We start from the raw sequence: 18,088 nt of genomic DNA, 5'->3' as shown, positions 1-18,088 counted from the left end.
GCTTTTCGGCTATTTTGTAGAATTCATTGGAGATGACTTCATGAACTTCTACTTCCTCTCCAATCATGATGCTATGAATCATGATGGCCCGATCCACAGTAACTTCAGATCGGTTGCTAGTGGGAATGATGGAGCGTTGAATGAACTCCAACCATCCTCTAGGCATAGGCTTGAGGTCCAGTCTTCTTAGTTGGACTGGCTTGCCTTTGGAGTCTCTCTTCCATTGAGCTCCTTCCACACATATGTCCGTAAGGACTTGGTCCAACCTTTGATTAAAGTTGACCCTTCTAGTGTAGGGGCGTGCAACTCCTTGCATCATTGGCAAATGGAACGCCAACCTCACATTCTCCGGACTAAAATCTAAGTATTTCCCCCGAACCATTGTGAGATAATTCTTTGGATTTGGGTTCATACTTTGATCATGGTTCCTAGTGATCCATGCATTGGCATAGAACTCTTGAACCATTAAGATTCCGACTTGTTACATGGGGTTGGTTAGGACTTCCCAACCTCTTCTTTGGATCTCATGTCGGATCTCCGGATACTCATTTTTCTTGAGCTTGAAAGGGACCTCAAGGATCACCTTCTTCTTTGCCACAACATCATAGAAGTGGTCTTGATGGCTTTTGGAGATGAATCTTTCCATCTCCCATGACTCGGAGGTGGAAGCTTTTGTCTTCCCTTTTCATTTTCTAGAGGATTCTTCGGCCTTAGGTGCCATTGATGGTAATGGAAAAACAAAAAGCTTATGCTTTTACCATACCAAACTTAAAATATTGCTCGTCCTCGAGCAAGAAAAGAAAGAAGAGAAGAGAAGAAGAAGAGAATATGGAGGAGAAGGGAAGTGTAGGTTCGGCCAAAGTATGGAAGAGGGGGTTGTGTTGTGTGAAAATGAAGTAGAATGGAAGGGTATATATAGGGAAAGGGGAGAGGGTAGGTTCGGCCATTTAGGGTGGGATTGAGTGGGAAAATGTTTTTGAATTTTGAAGGTAGGTGGGGTTTATGGGGAAGAGTTGATGGATGTGAGTGGTGAAAGGGGTAATTGGGAAGAGAGATTGAGGTGATTGGTGAAGGGTTTTTGGGAAGTATGATATGGGGAAGAGTGAAAATAGGATTATGAGGTAAGGTGGGAATATAGTAGGTGGGGATCCTGTGGGGTCCACAGATCCTGAGGTGATCCTGTGGGGTCTACAAATCCTGAGGTGTCAAGAAATTCCAACCCTGCACCAAATAGGCATGTAAAATGCCTTTGCATACCATTCTGGCGTTTAAACGCCGAGTGGTGCACGTTCTGGGCGTTCAACGCCCATGTAAAGCATGTTTCTGGCGTTGAACGCCAGTTTCATGCTTGTTACTGGCGTTCAGCGCCAGCTTTTCCTATAGGCACATTCCTGGCGTTCAGCGCCAGAATGTTTCTTATTTCTGGCATTCAGCGCCAGATTCATGCTTTGTTCTGGCGTTGAACGCCAGCCAGATGCTCCTTACTGGCGTTGAACGCCAGCCTGTGCTTCCTCCAGGGTATGATTTTTCTTCTGCTGTTTTTGATTCTGTTTTTAATTTTTTATATTTTTTTTCGTGACTCCACATGATCATGTACCTAATAAAACACAAAATAAAAATAAAATAAAATAAAATAAAAATTAGATAAATAAAATTGGGTTGCCTCCCAACAAACGCTTCTTTAATGTCAATAGCTTGACAGTGGCTCTCAAGGAGCCACAAGGTGATCAGGTCAATGTTGTATAGTCCCAACACCAAACTTAGAGTTTGGATATGGGGTCTTGACACCAAACTTAGAGTTTGGTTGTGGCCTCCCAACATCAAACTTAGAGTTTGGCTGTGGGGGCTCTTCTTGACTTTGAATTGAGAGAAGCTCTTCATGCTTGCTCTCTTTTGTCACAGAGGGATGGCCATGTGCCTTAAACACAAGGTAGTCCCCATTCAATTGAAGGACTAATTCACCTCTGTTGACATCTATCACAGCTCCTGCTGTGGCTAGGAAAGGTCTTCCAAGGATGATGCATTCATCCTCTTCCTTCCTAGTGTCTAAGATTATGAAATCAGCAGGGATGTAAAGGCCTTCAACCTTTACTAACACGTCCTCTACTAATCCATAAGCTTGTCTCAATGATTTGTCTGCCAGTTGTAATGAAAACAAGGCAGGTTGTACCTCAATGATCCCCAGCTTCTCCATTGCAGAGAGTGGCATAAGATTTATCCCTGACCCCAGATCACACAGAGCTTTTGCAAAGGTCATGGTGCCTATGGTACAAGGTATCAAAAACTTGCCAGGATCTTGTTTCTTTTGAGGTAGAGTTTGCTGAATCCAGGTATCTAGTTCATTAATGAGCAAGGGAGGTTCACTTTCCCAAGTCTCATTACCAAACAACTTGGCATTCAGCTTCATGATAGCTCCTAAATATTGAGCAACTTGCTCTCCAGTCACATCTTCATCCTCTTCAGAGGAAGAATAGTCTTCAGAGCTCATGAATGGCAGAAGGAGATTTAATGGAATCTCCATGGTCTCTATATGAGCCTCAGATTCCTTTGGATCCTTAATAGGAAACTCCTTCTTGCTTGAGGGACGTCCCAGGAGGTCTTCCTCACTAGGATTTTCGTCCTCCTCCTCCCTTGTGCATTCGGCCATATTGATTATATCAATGGCCTTGCACTCTCCTTTTGGATTCTCTTCTGTATTGCTTGGGAGAATACTGGAAGGAGTTTCAATGATTTTCTTACGCAGCTGGCCTACTTGTGCCTCCAGATTTCTGATGGAGGATCTTGTTTCACTCATGAAACTGAAAGTGGCCTTTGACAGATCAGAGACTAGATTGGCTAAATTAGAAGTGTTTTGTTCAGAATTCTCTGTCTGTTGCTGAGAAGATGATAGGAAAGGCTTGCTATTGCTCAGCCTATTGCGTCCACCATTGTTAAAGCCTTGTTGAGGCTTTTGTTGATCCTTCCATGAAAAATTTGGATGATTTCTCCATGATGAGTTATAGATGTTTCCATAAGGTTCACCCATGTAATTAACCTCTGCCATGGCAGGGTTCTCAGGATCATAAGCTTCTTCAGAAGCTGCCTCTTTAGTACTGTTGGATGCATGTTGCCATCCATTCAGATTTTGAGAGATCATGTTGACCTGTTGAGTCAACACTTTGTTCTGAGCCAATATGGCATTCAGAGCATCAATTTCAAGAACTCGTTTCTTCTGAGGTATCCCATTATTCACAGAATTCCTCTCAAAGTGTACATGAATTGGTTGTTTGCAACCATATCAATGAGTTCTTGAGCCTCTTCAGGTGTTTTCTTTAGGTGAATAGATCCACCTGCAGAATGGTCCAATGACATTTTCGAAAATTCAGATAGACCATAATAGAATATATCTAATATGGTCCATTCTGAAAACATGTCAGATGGACATCTTTTGGTCAGCTGCTTGTATCTTTCCCAAGCTTCAAAGAGGGATTCACCATCTTTTTGTTTGAAGGTTTGAACATCCACTCTCAGCTTGCTCAGCTTTTGAGGAGGAAAGAATTTATCCAAGAAGGCTGTGACCAGCTTATCCCAAGAGTCCAGGCTATCCTTAGGTTGTGAATCCAACCATATTCAAGCTCTGCTCTTACAGCAAAGGGGAAAAGCATAAGTCTGTAGACTTCAGGATTAACTCCATTCGTCTTTACAGTCTCATAAATCTGCAAGAACTCAGTTAAAAACTGATAAGGATCTATAGATGGAAGTCCATAAAACTTGCAGTTTTGTTGCATTAAGGCAACTAGCTGAGGTTTCAGCTCAAAGTTGTTGGCTCCAATGGCAGGAATGGAGATGCTTCTTCCATCTAACTTGGATGTTAGCTTTGTGAAGTCACCAAGCATTCTCCTTGCATTATTATTATTTTCGGCTGCCATCTCCTTCTCTTGTTCGAAAATTTCTGAAAGGTTGTTTCTGGATTGTTGTAATTTAATTTCTCTTAGTTTCCTTTTCAGAGTCCTTTCAAGTTCAGGATCAATTTCAACAAGAGTGCCTTTTTCCCTGTTCCTGCTCATATGAAAGAGAAGAAAACAAGAAAAGAAAGAGGAATCCTCTATGGCACAGTATAGAGATTCCTTTATGTTAGTAGAAAAAGAAAGGGGATAAGGAAAGGAGAATGGTTCGGATTTTTAGATGAAGAGAGGTGAAGAGAAGTGTTAGTAATTAAATAATTAAATAGAATAAGAAAAGAGAGGGAGAATTTTCGAAAATAATTTTGAAAAAGGGGTTAGTAATTTTCGAAAATTAAATATAAGATATAATTAAAATTAAAATTTAGAACAAAAAGAATTTTTGAAAAAGAGGTGAGATATTTTCGAAAATTAGAGAGGGAAAAGTAGTTAGGTGGTTTTGAAAAAGATAAGAAACAAACAAAAAGTTAGTTAGTTGATTGAAAAAGATTTGAAATCAAAATTTAAAAAGATAAGAAGATAAGAAGTTAGATAAGATATTTTGAAATCAAATTTTGAAAAAGATAAAATTTTTTTGAAAAAGATATGATAAAAGATAAAAAGATTTAATTCAAAAATTTGAAATTACTTACTTCACAAACAAGAAATTACAAGATAAGATTCTAGAACTTAAAGATTGAACCTTTCTTAACAAGAAAGTAACAAACTTCAAATTTTTGAATCAATCACATTAATTGTTAGTGAATTTTCGAAAATATGATATAAAGATAAGAAAAAGATTTTGAAAATATTTTGAAAAAGATTTTTGAAATTTTCGAAAAATAGAAAAAAAATGAAAAAGATATAATTTTTGAAAAAGATTTTGAAAAGATAAGATTTTTAAAATTGAAAATTTGTCTTGACTTGTAAGAAACAACTAATTTTGAAAATTTTTAACTAAGTCAACTCAAATTTTCGAAAATTTGGAGAGAAAAAAGGAAAAGATATATTTTTGATTTTTGAATTTTTTTATTATGAGAGAGAAAAATACGACAATGACCCAAAACATGAAAATTATGAATCAAAACTCATGATGCATACAAGAACACTATGAATGTCAAGATGAACACCAAGAACACTTTGAAGATCATGATGAACATCAAGAACACAATTTTTAAAAAAAAATTTGATGCAAAGAAAACATGCAAGACACCAAACTTAGAAATCTTTAATGCATGGACTCTAACAAACGAAAATTGCACATGACAAACAACAAACAACACAAAACAAGAAAACATCAAGATCAAACAAGAAGACTTACCAAGAACAACTTGAAGATCATGAAGAACACTATGAATGCATGAAATTTTCGAATAAATTGTAAGAAAATTTTTAAAGCATGCAATTGACACCAAACTTAAAAATTGACTCAAGACTCAAACAAGAAACACAAAATATTTTTGGTTTTTATGATTTTATTAATTTTTTGGTTTTTTATTTTTTTTTTTCGAAAATAAAGTTTGGAAAAACGAAAAATAAAAGAAAAATTTTGAAAAAGATTTTTGAAAAGAAAGTTACCTAATCTGAGCAACAAGATGAACCGTCAGTTGTCCATACTCGAACAATCCCCGGCAACGGCGCCAAAAACTTGGTGGACGAAATTGTGATCAACAATAATGGCTCTTTGGCATGTGCATAAAAAAATTAACTCAGCACTTTCTTTCCACAACTCCGTTCAACTTAACCAGCAAGTGTACTGGGTCATCCAAGTAATACCTTACGTAAGTAAGGGTCGATCCCACAGAGATTGTTGGTATGAAGCAAGCTATGGTCACCATGTAAATCTCAGTTAGGCAGAGTAAATGGTTATGGGTTTCGAAAATTAATAATAAATAGAAAATAAAAAGGGATAGAATACTTATGTAAATCAATAGTGGGAATTTCAGATAGGCGTGTGGAGATGCTAGAATCCTTTTGAATCTCTACTTTCTTATTGCTTTCATCCAATCCTTCTTACTCCTTGCCATGGCAAGCTGTATGTAGGGCATCACCATCATCAATGGCTACTTTTAATCCTCTCGGAAAAATGGTCCTATGCGCTGTCACTGCACGGCTAATCGTCTGGAGGCATCACCATTGTTGATAGCTACATCCCATCCTCTCAATGAAAATGGTCCAAATGCTCTGTCACAGTGATGAGCGGATAATTTGTACGCTTTTTGGCATTGTTTTTAGTATGTTTTTAGTATATTTGGTTTAGTTTTTAGTATATTTTTATTAGTTTTTAGTTAAAATTCACTTTTCTGGACTTTACTATGAGTTCGTGTGTTTTTTTGTGATTTCAGGTATTTTCTGGCTGAAATTGAGGGACCTGAGCAAAAATCTGATTCAGAGACTGAAAAGGACTGCAGATGCTGTTGGATTCTGACCTCCCTGCACTCGAAGTGGATTTTCTGGAGCTACAGATGCCCAATTGGCGCGCTCTCAACGGCGTTGGAAATTAGACATCCTGGGCTTTCCAGCAATATATGATAGTCCATACTTTGCCCAAGATTTGATGGCCCAAATTGGCGTTCAAAGTCACCTTCAGAATTTCCAGCGTTAAACGCCGGAACTGGCACCAAAATGGGAGTTAAACGCCCAAACTGGCACAAAAGCTGGTGTTTAACTCCAAGAAGAGTCTCTACACGAAAATGCTTCATTGCTCAGCCCAAGCACACACCAAGTGGGCCCGAAAGTGGATTTTTATGTCATTTACTCATCTCTGTAAACCTTAGGCTACTAGTTCCCTATAAGTAGGACCTTTTACTATTGTATTTTCATCTTGGTTTTTCTGGTTCCCTCTCTGGGACCGAAGCCAATGATCACTTTTTTTCTTATGTATTTTCAACGGTGGAGTTTCTACACACCATAGATTAAGGTGTGGAGCTCTGCTGTACCTCGAGTATTAATGCAATTACTATTGTTCTTCTATTCAATTCCGCTTGTTCTTGTTCTAAGATATCACTTGTTCTTCAACTTGATGAATGTGATGATCCGTGACACTCATCATCATTCTCACCTATGAACGTGTGCCTGACAACTACCTCCGTTCTACCTTAGATTGGGTGAATATCTCTTGGATTCCTGATACATGATGCATGGTTGATCGCCTGACAACCGAGTGCTCGCCTGACAACCGAGCCAGCCATTCCGTGAGATCAGAGTCTTCGTGGTATAGGCTAGAACTGATGGCGGCATTCAAGAGAATCCAGAAGGTCTAACCTTGTCTGTGGTATTCTGAGTAGGATTCAATGATTGAATGACTGTGACGTGCTTCAAACTCCTGAGGGCGGGGCGTTAGTGACAGACGCAAAAGAATCACTGGATTCTATTCCGACCTGATCGAGAACCGACAGATGGATAGTCGTGCCGTGACAGGGTGCGTTGAACATTTCCACTGAGAGGATGGGAGGTAGCCACTGACAACGGTGAAACCCTTGCATAAGCTTGCCATGGAAAGGAGTAAGAAGGATTGGATGAAGACAGTAGGAAAGCAGAGAGACGGAAGGGACACAGCATCTTCATGCGCTTATCTGAAATTCCCACCAATGAATTATATAAGTATCTCTATCTTTATCTTTATGTTTTATTCGTATATCACCATATCCATTTGAGTTTGCCTGACTAAGATTTACAAGATGACCATAGCTTGCTTCATACCAACAATCTCCGTGGGATCGACCCTTACTCGCGTAAGGTTTATTACTTGGACGACCCAGTGCACTTGCTGGTTAGTTGTGCGAAGTTGTGTTTATGCCATGGTATTGAACACCAAGTTTTTGGGGTTCATTACCGGGGATTATGAGAGTTGTGAAAAGTATTGTTCACAATTTCGCGCACCAAGTTTTTGGCGCCGTTGCCGGGGATTGTTTCGTGTATGGACAACTGACGGTTCATCTTGTTGCTTAGATTAGGTATTTTTCAGAATTCTTAAGAATAAGTTCTAGAGTTTCATGATGATCTGTTGAAGTCTGGCTGGCTGTGAAGCCATGTCTAATCTTATTGGACCGAGGTTTCAACTGATCATCACAAGAGCTTGTTGATCTCTATCAATCTTGCAATTAGAGCAATGATCTGCTAAGGCTTGGCTGGCCATTGGCCATGTCTAGTGTTTTGGACCGAAGCTTTCTTTGAAAGCTTGGCTGGCTGTGAAGCCATGTCTAATTCCTGGACCGGAGTCTTAGACTAGCATTGCAATGATTCTTGGAATCCAAATTAAGAATTCTGAAACCTTTATTTTCTATTTCCATATAATTTTCGAAAAATCCAAAAAAATTTCAAAATCATAAAAACCAAAAATATTTTATGTTTCTTCTTTGAGTCTAGTGTCTAATTTTAAGTTTGGTGTCTTGCATGCATTGTTTATTTGATCTTGGTTCTATTTTCAAGTCAATAGTACAGGGAATTGAAGATTCAGAACATGCAGCAGAGGAATTACACAGAAAAAGCTGGGCGTTCAAAACGCCCAGTGAAGAAGGACAGACTGGCGTTTAAACGCCAGCCAGGGTGCCTGGTTGGGCGTTTAACGCCCAAAAAGGTAGTGCATTGGGCGTTAAACGCTAGAATGTGCACCATTCTGGGCGTTTAATGCCAGGATGGCACAAGGGGGAGGATTTTGTTTTCAAATCAATTTTTTTCAAGTTTTCAAAGTTTTTCAAAATCAAATCTTTTTCAAATCATATCTTTTCAATCAAATGTTTTCAAAATCAATTTCTTTCCTTTTTCAAAGATACTTGCTAACAATTAATGATTTGATTGAACATTTCAAGTATGTTGCCTTTTCTGTTGAGAAAGGTTTAATGTTTGAATCATATCTTTTCTTGTTAGGCAAGTCATTAATTTTTAAAATCAAATCTTTTTAAAATTGTTTTCAAATCATATCTTCTCAATCATATCTTTTTAATCACATCTTTTTCAAAACAGTTTTCAATCATATCTTTTTGATTTCTAATTTCAAAGTCTTTTTCAAAAATAACTTGATTTCTTTCCCACTCTTGATTTTCGAAAGTCAATTAAAGTTTTTCAAATTTTTTTTTTAAAAAATCTTTTTAACTTAATTTTCGAAAAAGCTCTTCCCCTCTTCTCACATCCTTCTATTTATGGAGTACCACTCCTCCTCAATGCACAATTCAAACTCTATCTCACTAAGTTCGAATTCTTCTACCTCTTCCTTCTATTTTTCTGTTCCTCTGACACCTCAAGGAATCTCTATACTGTGACATAGAGGATTCCACATTTTCTTGTTCTCTTCTCTTTCATATGAGCAGGAACAAAGACAAAAGCATTCTTGTTGAAGCTGACCCTGAACCTAAAAGGACCTTGAAGCGAAAGCTAAGAGAAGCTAAATCACAACTCTCTATAGAGGACTTAACAGAAATCTTCAAAGAAGAAGAACACATGGCAGCCGAAAACAACAACAATGCCAACAATGCAAGGAAGGTGCTGGGTGACTTTACTGCACCTACTCCCGACTTCTATGGGAGAAGCATCTCTATCCCTGCCATTGGAGCAAACAACTTTGAGCTTAAGCCTCAATTAGTTTCTCTAATGCAACAGAATTGCAAGTTCCATGGACTTCCATTGGAAGATCCTCATCAGTTCTTAGCTGAATTCTTGCAAATCTGTGACACTGTCAAGACTAATGGGGTTAACCCTGAGGTCTACAGACTTATGCTATTCCCTTTTGCTGTAAGAGACAGAGCTAGGGCATGGTTGGACGCACAACCTAAAGAAAGCCTGGACTCATGGGAAAAGCTAGTCAATGCCTTCTTGGCAAAGTTCTTTCCACCTCAAAAATTGAGTAAGCTTAGAGTGGAAGTCCAAACCTTCAGACAGAAGGATGGAGAATCCCTCTATGAAGCTTGGGAAAGATACAAACAATTGATCAGAAAATGTCCTTCTGACATGCTTTCTGAATGGAGCATCATAGGTATTTTCTATGATGGTCTCTCTGAACTATCCAAGATGTCTTTGGATAGCTCTGCTGGAGGATCTCTTCATCTGAAGAAGACGCCTACAGAAGCTCAAGAACTAATTGAAATGGTTGCAAATAACCAATTCATGTACACTTCTGAAAGGAATCCTGTGAACAATGGGACTAATCAGAAGAAAGGAGTTCTTGAGATTGATACTCTGAATGCCATTCTGGCTCAGAACAAGATATTGACTCAACAAGTCAATTTGATTTCTCAAAGTCTGTCTGGAATGCAAAATGCACCAAGCAGTACTAAGGATGCTTCATCTGAAGAAGAAGCTTATGATCCTGAGAACCCTTCAATGGAAGAGGTGAATTACATGGGAGAACCCTATGGAAACACCTATAATTCTTCATGGAGAAATCACCCAAATCTCTCATGGAAGGATCAACAGAGACCTCAACAAGGTTTCAACAACAATAATGGTGGAAGAAACAGGTTTAGCAATGGCAAGCCTTTTCCATCATCTTCTCAGCAACAGACAGAGAATTCTAAGCAGAACCACTCTGACTTAGCAACCATGGTCTCTGATCTAATCAAAACCACTCAAAGTTTCATGACTGAAACAAGGTCCTCCATTAGGAATTTGGAGGCACAAGTGGGACAGCTGAGCAAGAAAATTACTGAACTCCCTCCTAGTACTCTTCCAAGCAATACAGAAGAAAATCCAAAAGGAGAGTGCAAGGCCATCAACATGGCCGAATTTGGAGAGGAAGGAGAAGAAGTGAACGCCACTGAGGAAGACCTCAATGGGTGTGCACTAGCCTCCAATGAGTTCCCTAATGAGGAACCATGGGAATCTGAGGCTCAAAATGAGACCATAGAGATTCCATTGGACTTACTTCTGCCTTTCATGAGCTCTGATGAGTATTCCTCCTCTGAAGAGGATGAGTATGTCACTGAAGAGCAAGTTGCTAAATACCTTGGAGTAATCATGAAGCTAAATGACAAGTTATTTGGAAATGAGACTTGGGAGAACGAACCTCCTTTGCTCACCAAAGAATTGGATGACTTGTCTAGGCAGAAATTACCTCAAAAGAGGCAGGACCCTGGAAAGTTCTCCATACCTTGTACCATAGGCACATTGACCTTCAAGAAGGCTCTGTGTGACTTAGGGTCAAGTGTAAACCTCATGCCTCTCTCTGTAATGGAGAAGCTAGGGATCTTTGAGGTACAAGCTGCAAGAATCTCACTAGAGATGGCAGACAATTCAAGAAAACAAGCTTATGGACTTGTAGAGGATGTTCTGGTGAAAATTGAAGACCATTACATTCCTGCTGATTTCATAGTCCTAGAGACTGGGAAGTGCATGGATGAATCTATCATCCTTGGCAGACCCTTCCTAGCCACAGCAAAGGCTGTGATTGATGTTGATGGAGGTGAACTGATCATTCAAGTGAATGAAGAATCCTTTGTGTTTAAGGCTCAAGGATATCCCTCTGTCACCATGGAGAGGAAGCATGAAGAGCTTCTCTCAAATCAGAGTCAAACAGAGCCCCCACAGTCAAACTCTAAGTTTGGTGTTGGGAGGCCACAACTAAACTCTAAGTTTGGTGTTGAACCCCCATATTCAAACTCTAAGTTTGGTGTTGGGAGGTTCCAACATTGCTCTGAGAAAATGTGAGGCTCCATGAGAGCCCTCTGTCAAGCTACTGACATTAAAGAAGCGCTTGTTGGGAGGCAACCCAATGTCATATTTTATCTATTTTTCTTTGTTATTTTATGTTTTCTGTAGGTTGATGATCATGAGAAGTCACAAAATCAATTGAAAAAGCAAAAACAGAATGAAAAATAGGAAGAAAAATAGCACACCCTGGAGGAAGAACCTACTAGCGTTTAAACGCCAGTAAGGCTAGCAGATGGGCGTTTAACGCCCAGTCTGGAACTATTCTGGGCGTTTAACGCCAGAAAGGGGCACCAGACTGGCGTTAAACGCCAGGAAAGGGCAAGAACCTGGCGTTAAACGCCAGAAATGGGCACCAGCCCAGCGTTTAACGCCAGAATTGGCTAAAAACGGAATTTTGCATGCCATTTGGTGCAGGGATGACTTTTCCTTGACACCTCAGGATCTGTGGACCCCACAGGATCCCCACCAACCCCACCACTCTCTCTCTTCTTCACCCATTCACCAATCACCTCAACACCTCTTCCCCAAAAACCCTTCACCTATCAAATCCCATCTTTCTCTTCACCACTCACATCCATCCTTCATAAAACCCCACCTACCTCACCTTCAAATTCAAACCACTTTCCCTCCCAAACTTACCCTCCCATAGCCGAACCATGACCCTTCCCCTCACACCTATATAAACCCATCTTCACTCCTTCATTTTCACACACCCTAATCACCACTTCTCCCCCTCTTTGGCCGAACACTAAGCCATTCCCTTCTTTCTCATTTCTTCTTCTTCTACTCTCTTCTTTCTTCTTTTGCTCGAGGACGAGCAAACCTTTTAAGTTTGGTGTGGTAAAAGCATTGCTTTTTGTTTTTCCATAACCATTTATGGCATCCAAGGCCGGAGAAACCTCTAGAAAGAGGAAAGGAAAGGCAAAAGCTTCTACTTCCGAGTCATGGGAGATGGAGAGATTCATCTCAAGGGTGCATCAAGACCACTTCTATGAAGTTGTGGCCTTGAAGAAGGTGATCCCCGAGGTCCCTTTTTCACTCAAAAAGAGTGAATATCCGGAGATCCGACATGAGATCCGAAGAAGAGGTTGGGAAGTTCTTACCAACCTCATTCAACAAGTCGGAATCTTAATGGTTCAAGAGTTCTATGCCAATGCATGGATCACTAAGAACCATGATCAAAGTGTGAACCCGGATCCAAAGAATTGGCTTACTATGGTTCGGGGAAAATACTTGGATTTTAGTCCGGAAAATGTAAGGTTGGCATTCAACTTGCCTATGATGCAAGAAGATGAACATCCTTACACTAGAAGGGTCAACTTTGATCAAAGGTTGGACCAAGTCCTCACTGACATTTGTGAAGAGGGCGCCCAATGGAAGAGAGATTCAAGAGGGAAGCCGGTTCAATTGAGAAGGCATGACCTCAAGCCCGTGGCTAGGGGATGGTTGGAGTTTATCCAACGCTCAATCATTCCCACTAGCAACTGGTCTGAAGTTACTCTAGACTGGGCCATCATGATCCATAGCATCATGATTGGAGAAGAAGTAAAAGTTCATGAGGTTATAGCCCAAGAACTCTATAAAGTAGCGAACAAGTCCTCTACCTTGGCAAGGTTAGCCTTTCCTCACCTCATTTGTCACCTCTGTTATTCAGTTGGAGTTGACATAGAAGGAGACACCCCCATTGATGAGGATAAGCCCATCACTAAGAAAAGGATGGAGCAAACAAGAGACCACTCTCATCATGAGATCCCTGAGATGCCTCAAGGGATGAACTTTCCTCCACAAGACTATTGGGAGCAACTGAACACCTCCCTAGGAGAATTGAGTTCCAACATGGGACAACTAAGGGTGGAGCACCAAGAACATTCCATCCTCCTCCATGAAATTAGAGAAGATCAAAGAATCATGAGAGAGGAGCAACAAAGACAAGGAAGAGACATTGAGGAGCTCAAGCACTCCATAAGATCTTCAAGAGGAAGAACAAGCCGCCATCACTAAGGTGGACCCGTTCTTTAATGTCCTTGTTCTTTATTTTCTTGTTTTTCGAATTTTCATGCTTATGTTTATCCATGTTTGTGTCTTATGATCATTAGTGTCTTAAGTGTCTATGCCTTAAAGTTATGAATGTCCTATGAATCCATCACCTTTCTTGAATAAAAAATTGTTCTTAATTGAAAAAGAAAAAGAATTGCATGAATTTTGAATTTTATAACAGTTTAATTATTTTGATGTGGTGGCAACACTTTTGTTTTCTGAATGCATGCTTAAACAGTGCATATGTCTTTTGAATTTGTGATTCATGAATGTTGGCTCTTGAAAGAATGATGAAAAAGGAGACATGTTACTGAGGATCTGAAAAATCATCAAAATGATTCTTGAAGCAAGAAAAAGCAGTGAATACAAAAAAAAAAAGAGAAAAGAGACGAAAAAAGAAAAAAAAAGAGAGAAAGAAAAAGAAAAGAAAAAGAAAGAAATAAAGTTGTAATCCAAGGCAAAAAGAGTGTATTTAAGAACCCTGGACACCTCTAATTGGGGACTTTAGCAAAGCTGAGTCACAATCTGAAAAGGTTCACCCAATTATGTGTCTGTGGCATGTATGTATCCGGTGGTAATACTGGAAGACAGAGTGCTTTGGGCCACAGCCAAGACTCAATAAGTAGCTGTGTTCAAGAATCATTATACTTAGCTAGGAGAATCAATAACACTATCTGGATTCTGAGTTCCTAAAGAAGCCAATCATTCTGAGTTTCAAAGGATAGAGTGAGATGCCAAAACTGTTCAGAGGCAAAAAGCTAAAAGCCCCGCTCATCTAATTAATACTGATCTTCATAGATGTTTTTGGAATTCATTGCATATTCTCTTCTTTTTATCTTATTTGATTTTCAGTTGCTTGAGGACAAGCAACAATTTAAGTTTGGTGTTGTGATGAGCGGATAATTTGTACGCTTTTTGGCATTGTTTTTAGTATGTTTTTAGTATATTTGGTTTAGTTTTTTGGTATATTTTTATTAGTTTTTAGTTAAAATTCACTTTTCTGGACTTTACTATGAGTTTGTGTGTTTTTCTGTGATTTCAGGTATTTTCTGGCTGAAATTGAGGGACCTGAGCAAAAATCTTATTCAGAGACTGAAAAGGACTGCAGATGCTGTTGGATTCTGACCTCCCTGCACTCGAAGTGGATTTTCTGGAGCTACAGATGCCCAATTGGCGCGCTCTCAACGGCGTTGGAAAGTAGATATCCTGGGCTTTCCAGCAATATATGATAGTCTATACTTTGCCCAAGATTTGATGGCCCAAACCGGCGTTCAAAGTCACCTTCAGAATTTCCAGCGTTAAACGCCGGAACTGGCACCAAAATGGGAGTTAAACGCCCAAACTGGCACAAAAGCTGGCGTTTAACTCCAAGAAGAGTCTCTACACGAAAATGCTTCATTGCTCAGCCCAAGCACACACCAAGTGGGCCCGGAAGTGGATTTTTATGTCATTTACTCATCTCTGTAAACCTTAGGCTACTAGTTCCCTATAAGTAGGACCTTTTACTATTGTATTTTCATCTTGGTTTTTCTGGTTCCCTCTCTGGGACCGAAGCCAATGATCACCTTTGTTCTTATGTATTTTCAACGGTGGAGTTTTTACACACCATAGATTAAGGTGTGGAGCTCTGCTGTACCTCGAGTATTAATGCAATTACTATTGTTCTTCTATTCAATTCCGCTTGTTCTTGTTCTAAGATATCACTTGTTCTTCAACTTGATGAATGTGATGATCCGTGACACTCATCATCATTCTCACCTATGAACGTGTGCCTGACAACCACCTCCGTTCTACCTTAGATTGGGTGAATATCTCTTGGATTCCTGATACATGATGCATGGTTGATCGCCTGACAACCGAGTGCTCGCCTGACAACCGAGCCAGCCATTCTGTGAGATCAGAGTCTTCGTGGTATAGGCTAGAACTGATGGCGGCATTCAAGAGAATCCGGAAGGTCTAACCTTGTCTGTGGTATTCTGAGTAGGATTCAATGATTGAATGACTGTGACATGCTTCAAACTCCTGAGGGCGGGGCGTTAGTGACAGACGCAAAAGAATCACTGGATTCTATTCCGGCCTGATCGAGAACTGACAGATGGATAGCCGTGCCGTGACAGGGTGCGTTGAACATTTCCACTGAGAGGATGGGAGGTAGCCACTGACAACGGTGAAACCCTTGCATAAGCTTGCCATGGAAAGGAATAAGAAGGATTGGATGAAGACAGTAGGAAAGCAGAGAGACGGAAGCGACACAGCATCTTCATGCGCTTATCTAAAATTCCCACCAATGAATTACATAAGTATCTCTATCTTTATCTTTATGTTTTATTCGTATATCACCATATCCATTTGAGTTTGCCTGACTAAGATTTACAAGATGACCATAGCTTGCTTCATACCAACAATCTCCGTGGGATCGACCCTTACTCGCGTAAGGTTTATTACTTGGATGACCCAGTGCACTTGCTGGTTAGTTGTGCGAAGTTGTGTTTATGACATGGTATTGAACACCAAGTTTTTGGGGTTCATTACCGGGGATTATGAGAGTTGTGAAAAGTATTGTTCACAATTTCGCGCACCACACAGCACGGCTAATCATCTGTCGGTTCTCAATCAGGTTGGAATAGAATCCCTTGATTCTTTTGCGTTTGTCATCACGCCCAGCCTTCAGGAGTTTGAAGCTCGTCACAGTCATTCAATACCGGAATCCTACTCGGAATACCACAGACAAGGTTAGACTTTCCGGATTCCCACGATCCTACTCGGAATACCACAGACAAGGTTAGACTTTTCAGATCCCCATGAATGCCGCCATCTATCTAGCTTATACCACGAAGATTCTGTTGGGGAATCTAAGAGATATGCGCCCGGCCTAAGGTAGAACGGAAGTGGTTGTCAGTCACGCGCGTTCATAGGTGAGAATGATGATGAGTGTCACGGATCATCACATTCATCAAAGTGTTGTGCAACGTATATCTTGGAATAAGAATAAAAGAGAATTGAATACAAAGTAATAGTAATTGTATTGAAACTTGAGGTACAGCAGAGCTCCACACCCTTAATCTATGGTGAGCAGAAACTCCACCGTTGAAAATACATAAGTGAAAGGTTCAGGCATGGCCGAATGGCCAGCCCCCTAAAACGTGATCAATAGCCTCTTAAGATGAAGAATTAAACAAAACTGAGACCAAAGATGAAACGTGGTCAAAAGACGACTAATACAATAGTTAAATGTCCTATATATACTAGACTATCTACTAGGGTTTACATGAGTAGGTAATTGATGCATAAATCCACTTCCGGAGCCCACTTGGTGTATGCTTGGGCTGAGCTTGATCTATCCACGAGCTGAGGCGTTTATTGGAGTTGAACTCTAAGTTATAACGTGTTTTGGGCGTTCAACTCTGGATCATGACGTGTTTCTGGCGTTTAACTCGAGACAGCAGCATGTACTTGGCGTTCAACGCCAAGTTACGTCGTCAAATTCCAAATAAAGTATGGACAATTATATATTGCTGAAAAGCTCTAGATGTCTACTTTCCAACGCCATTGAGAGCGCGCCATTTGGAGTTCTGTAGCTCCAGAAAATCCATTTCGTGTGCAGGGAGGTCAGATTCCAACAGCATCAGCAGTCCTTTTGTCAGCCTTTTTCAGAGTTTTGCTCAAGTCCCTCAATTTCATAGTAAAGTCCAGAAATGTGAATTTAACATAAATACTAATGAAAATATCCCTAAAAGTAGCTTGAACTTACTAAAAACTACCTAAAAATAATGCCAAAAAGCGTATAAATTATCCGTTCATCAGTGCTCAATTTCCATTTTCATTGCTTTTAATTGCTTTCCTCTAATTCCTTGCATGCTTGTTTGATTTCTTGCTATTTACATTTCTTTCTTTTCTTGCTTTCCCAATTCCCCATGCTCTCTCATAGCCAATAAATGTATATCTCATTGCAACTCCTAAGGAGAACGACCCAAGGTTTAAATACTCTTGGTTAATTAGAATTTGTAAACATTTGATTAAGAGAATTCATTGTTGGTTTGGACTATGCTACCAACGAATTGATTCTTGTTTTGATTGATTCCAAACTATACAATAGTTCTCTTATCAGAGGCAAAGGAGGGAGGAACATCAGGAAGAAAAGCAACAGGAAGAACAGTAAGAAGAACAACAAATTCTAACACAAGTCACCATGGATATGAGCCAGATAAAAGAAGCTATTGAAGGGCTGTCCCAATAATACATCAGGGCTCAAGAAAAACAAGAGGAGCTCCAGCTACAATACATAAGATCTCAAGAAAAACAAGAAGAATTTCAGCTGAGGATGATGGACCAACAAAGAGACTTCCAATCAAGGTTTCTGGACTAGCAAAGAGAACAATCTGCTCAATTCAAAGAAGGCTTCAACAAATTGTCCACACAACAAACCGAGTAGGAAAAGTACATCCAAAACCTTTATCAATGGAAGAACATATATCACACAACTGGAG

At 39.9% G+C, this 18,088-nt stretch overlaps 1 non-coding gene across 1 annotated transcript; it reads right to left on the bottom strand.

The window, feature by feature from the left end:
- Positions 1–9,764: 9,764 nt before the first annotated feature.
- Positions 9,765–9,872, bottom strand: LOC130937326 (small nucleolar RNA R71). Its single transcript, XR_009068548.1, has one exon. It is a non-coding gene; the product is annotated as a small nucleolar RNA R71 (small nucleolar RNA).
- Between the last annotated feature and the right edge of the window lie 8,216 nt (positions 9,873–18,088).

The sequence above is a fragment of the Arachis stenosperma genome, chromosome 6 (assembly GCF_014773155.1).
Source record: "Arachis stenosperma cultivar V10309 chromosome 6, arast.V10309.gnm1.PFL2, whole genome shotgun sequence".
NCBI lineage: Eukaryota > Viridiplantae > Streptophyta > Magnoliopsida > Fabales > Fabaceae > Arachis > Arachis stenosperma.
Note: the sequence above shows the minus strand (reverse complement) of the source record. Positions and strands in the feature narration are given on the sequence as shown.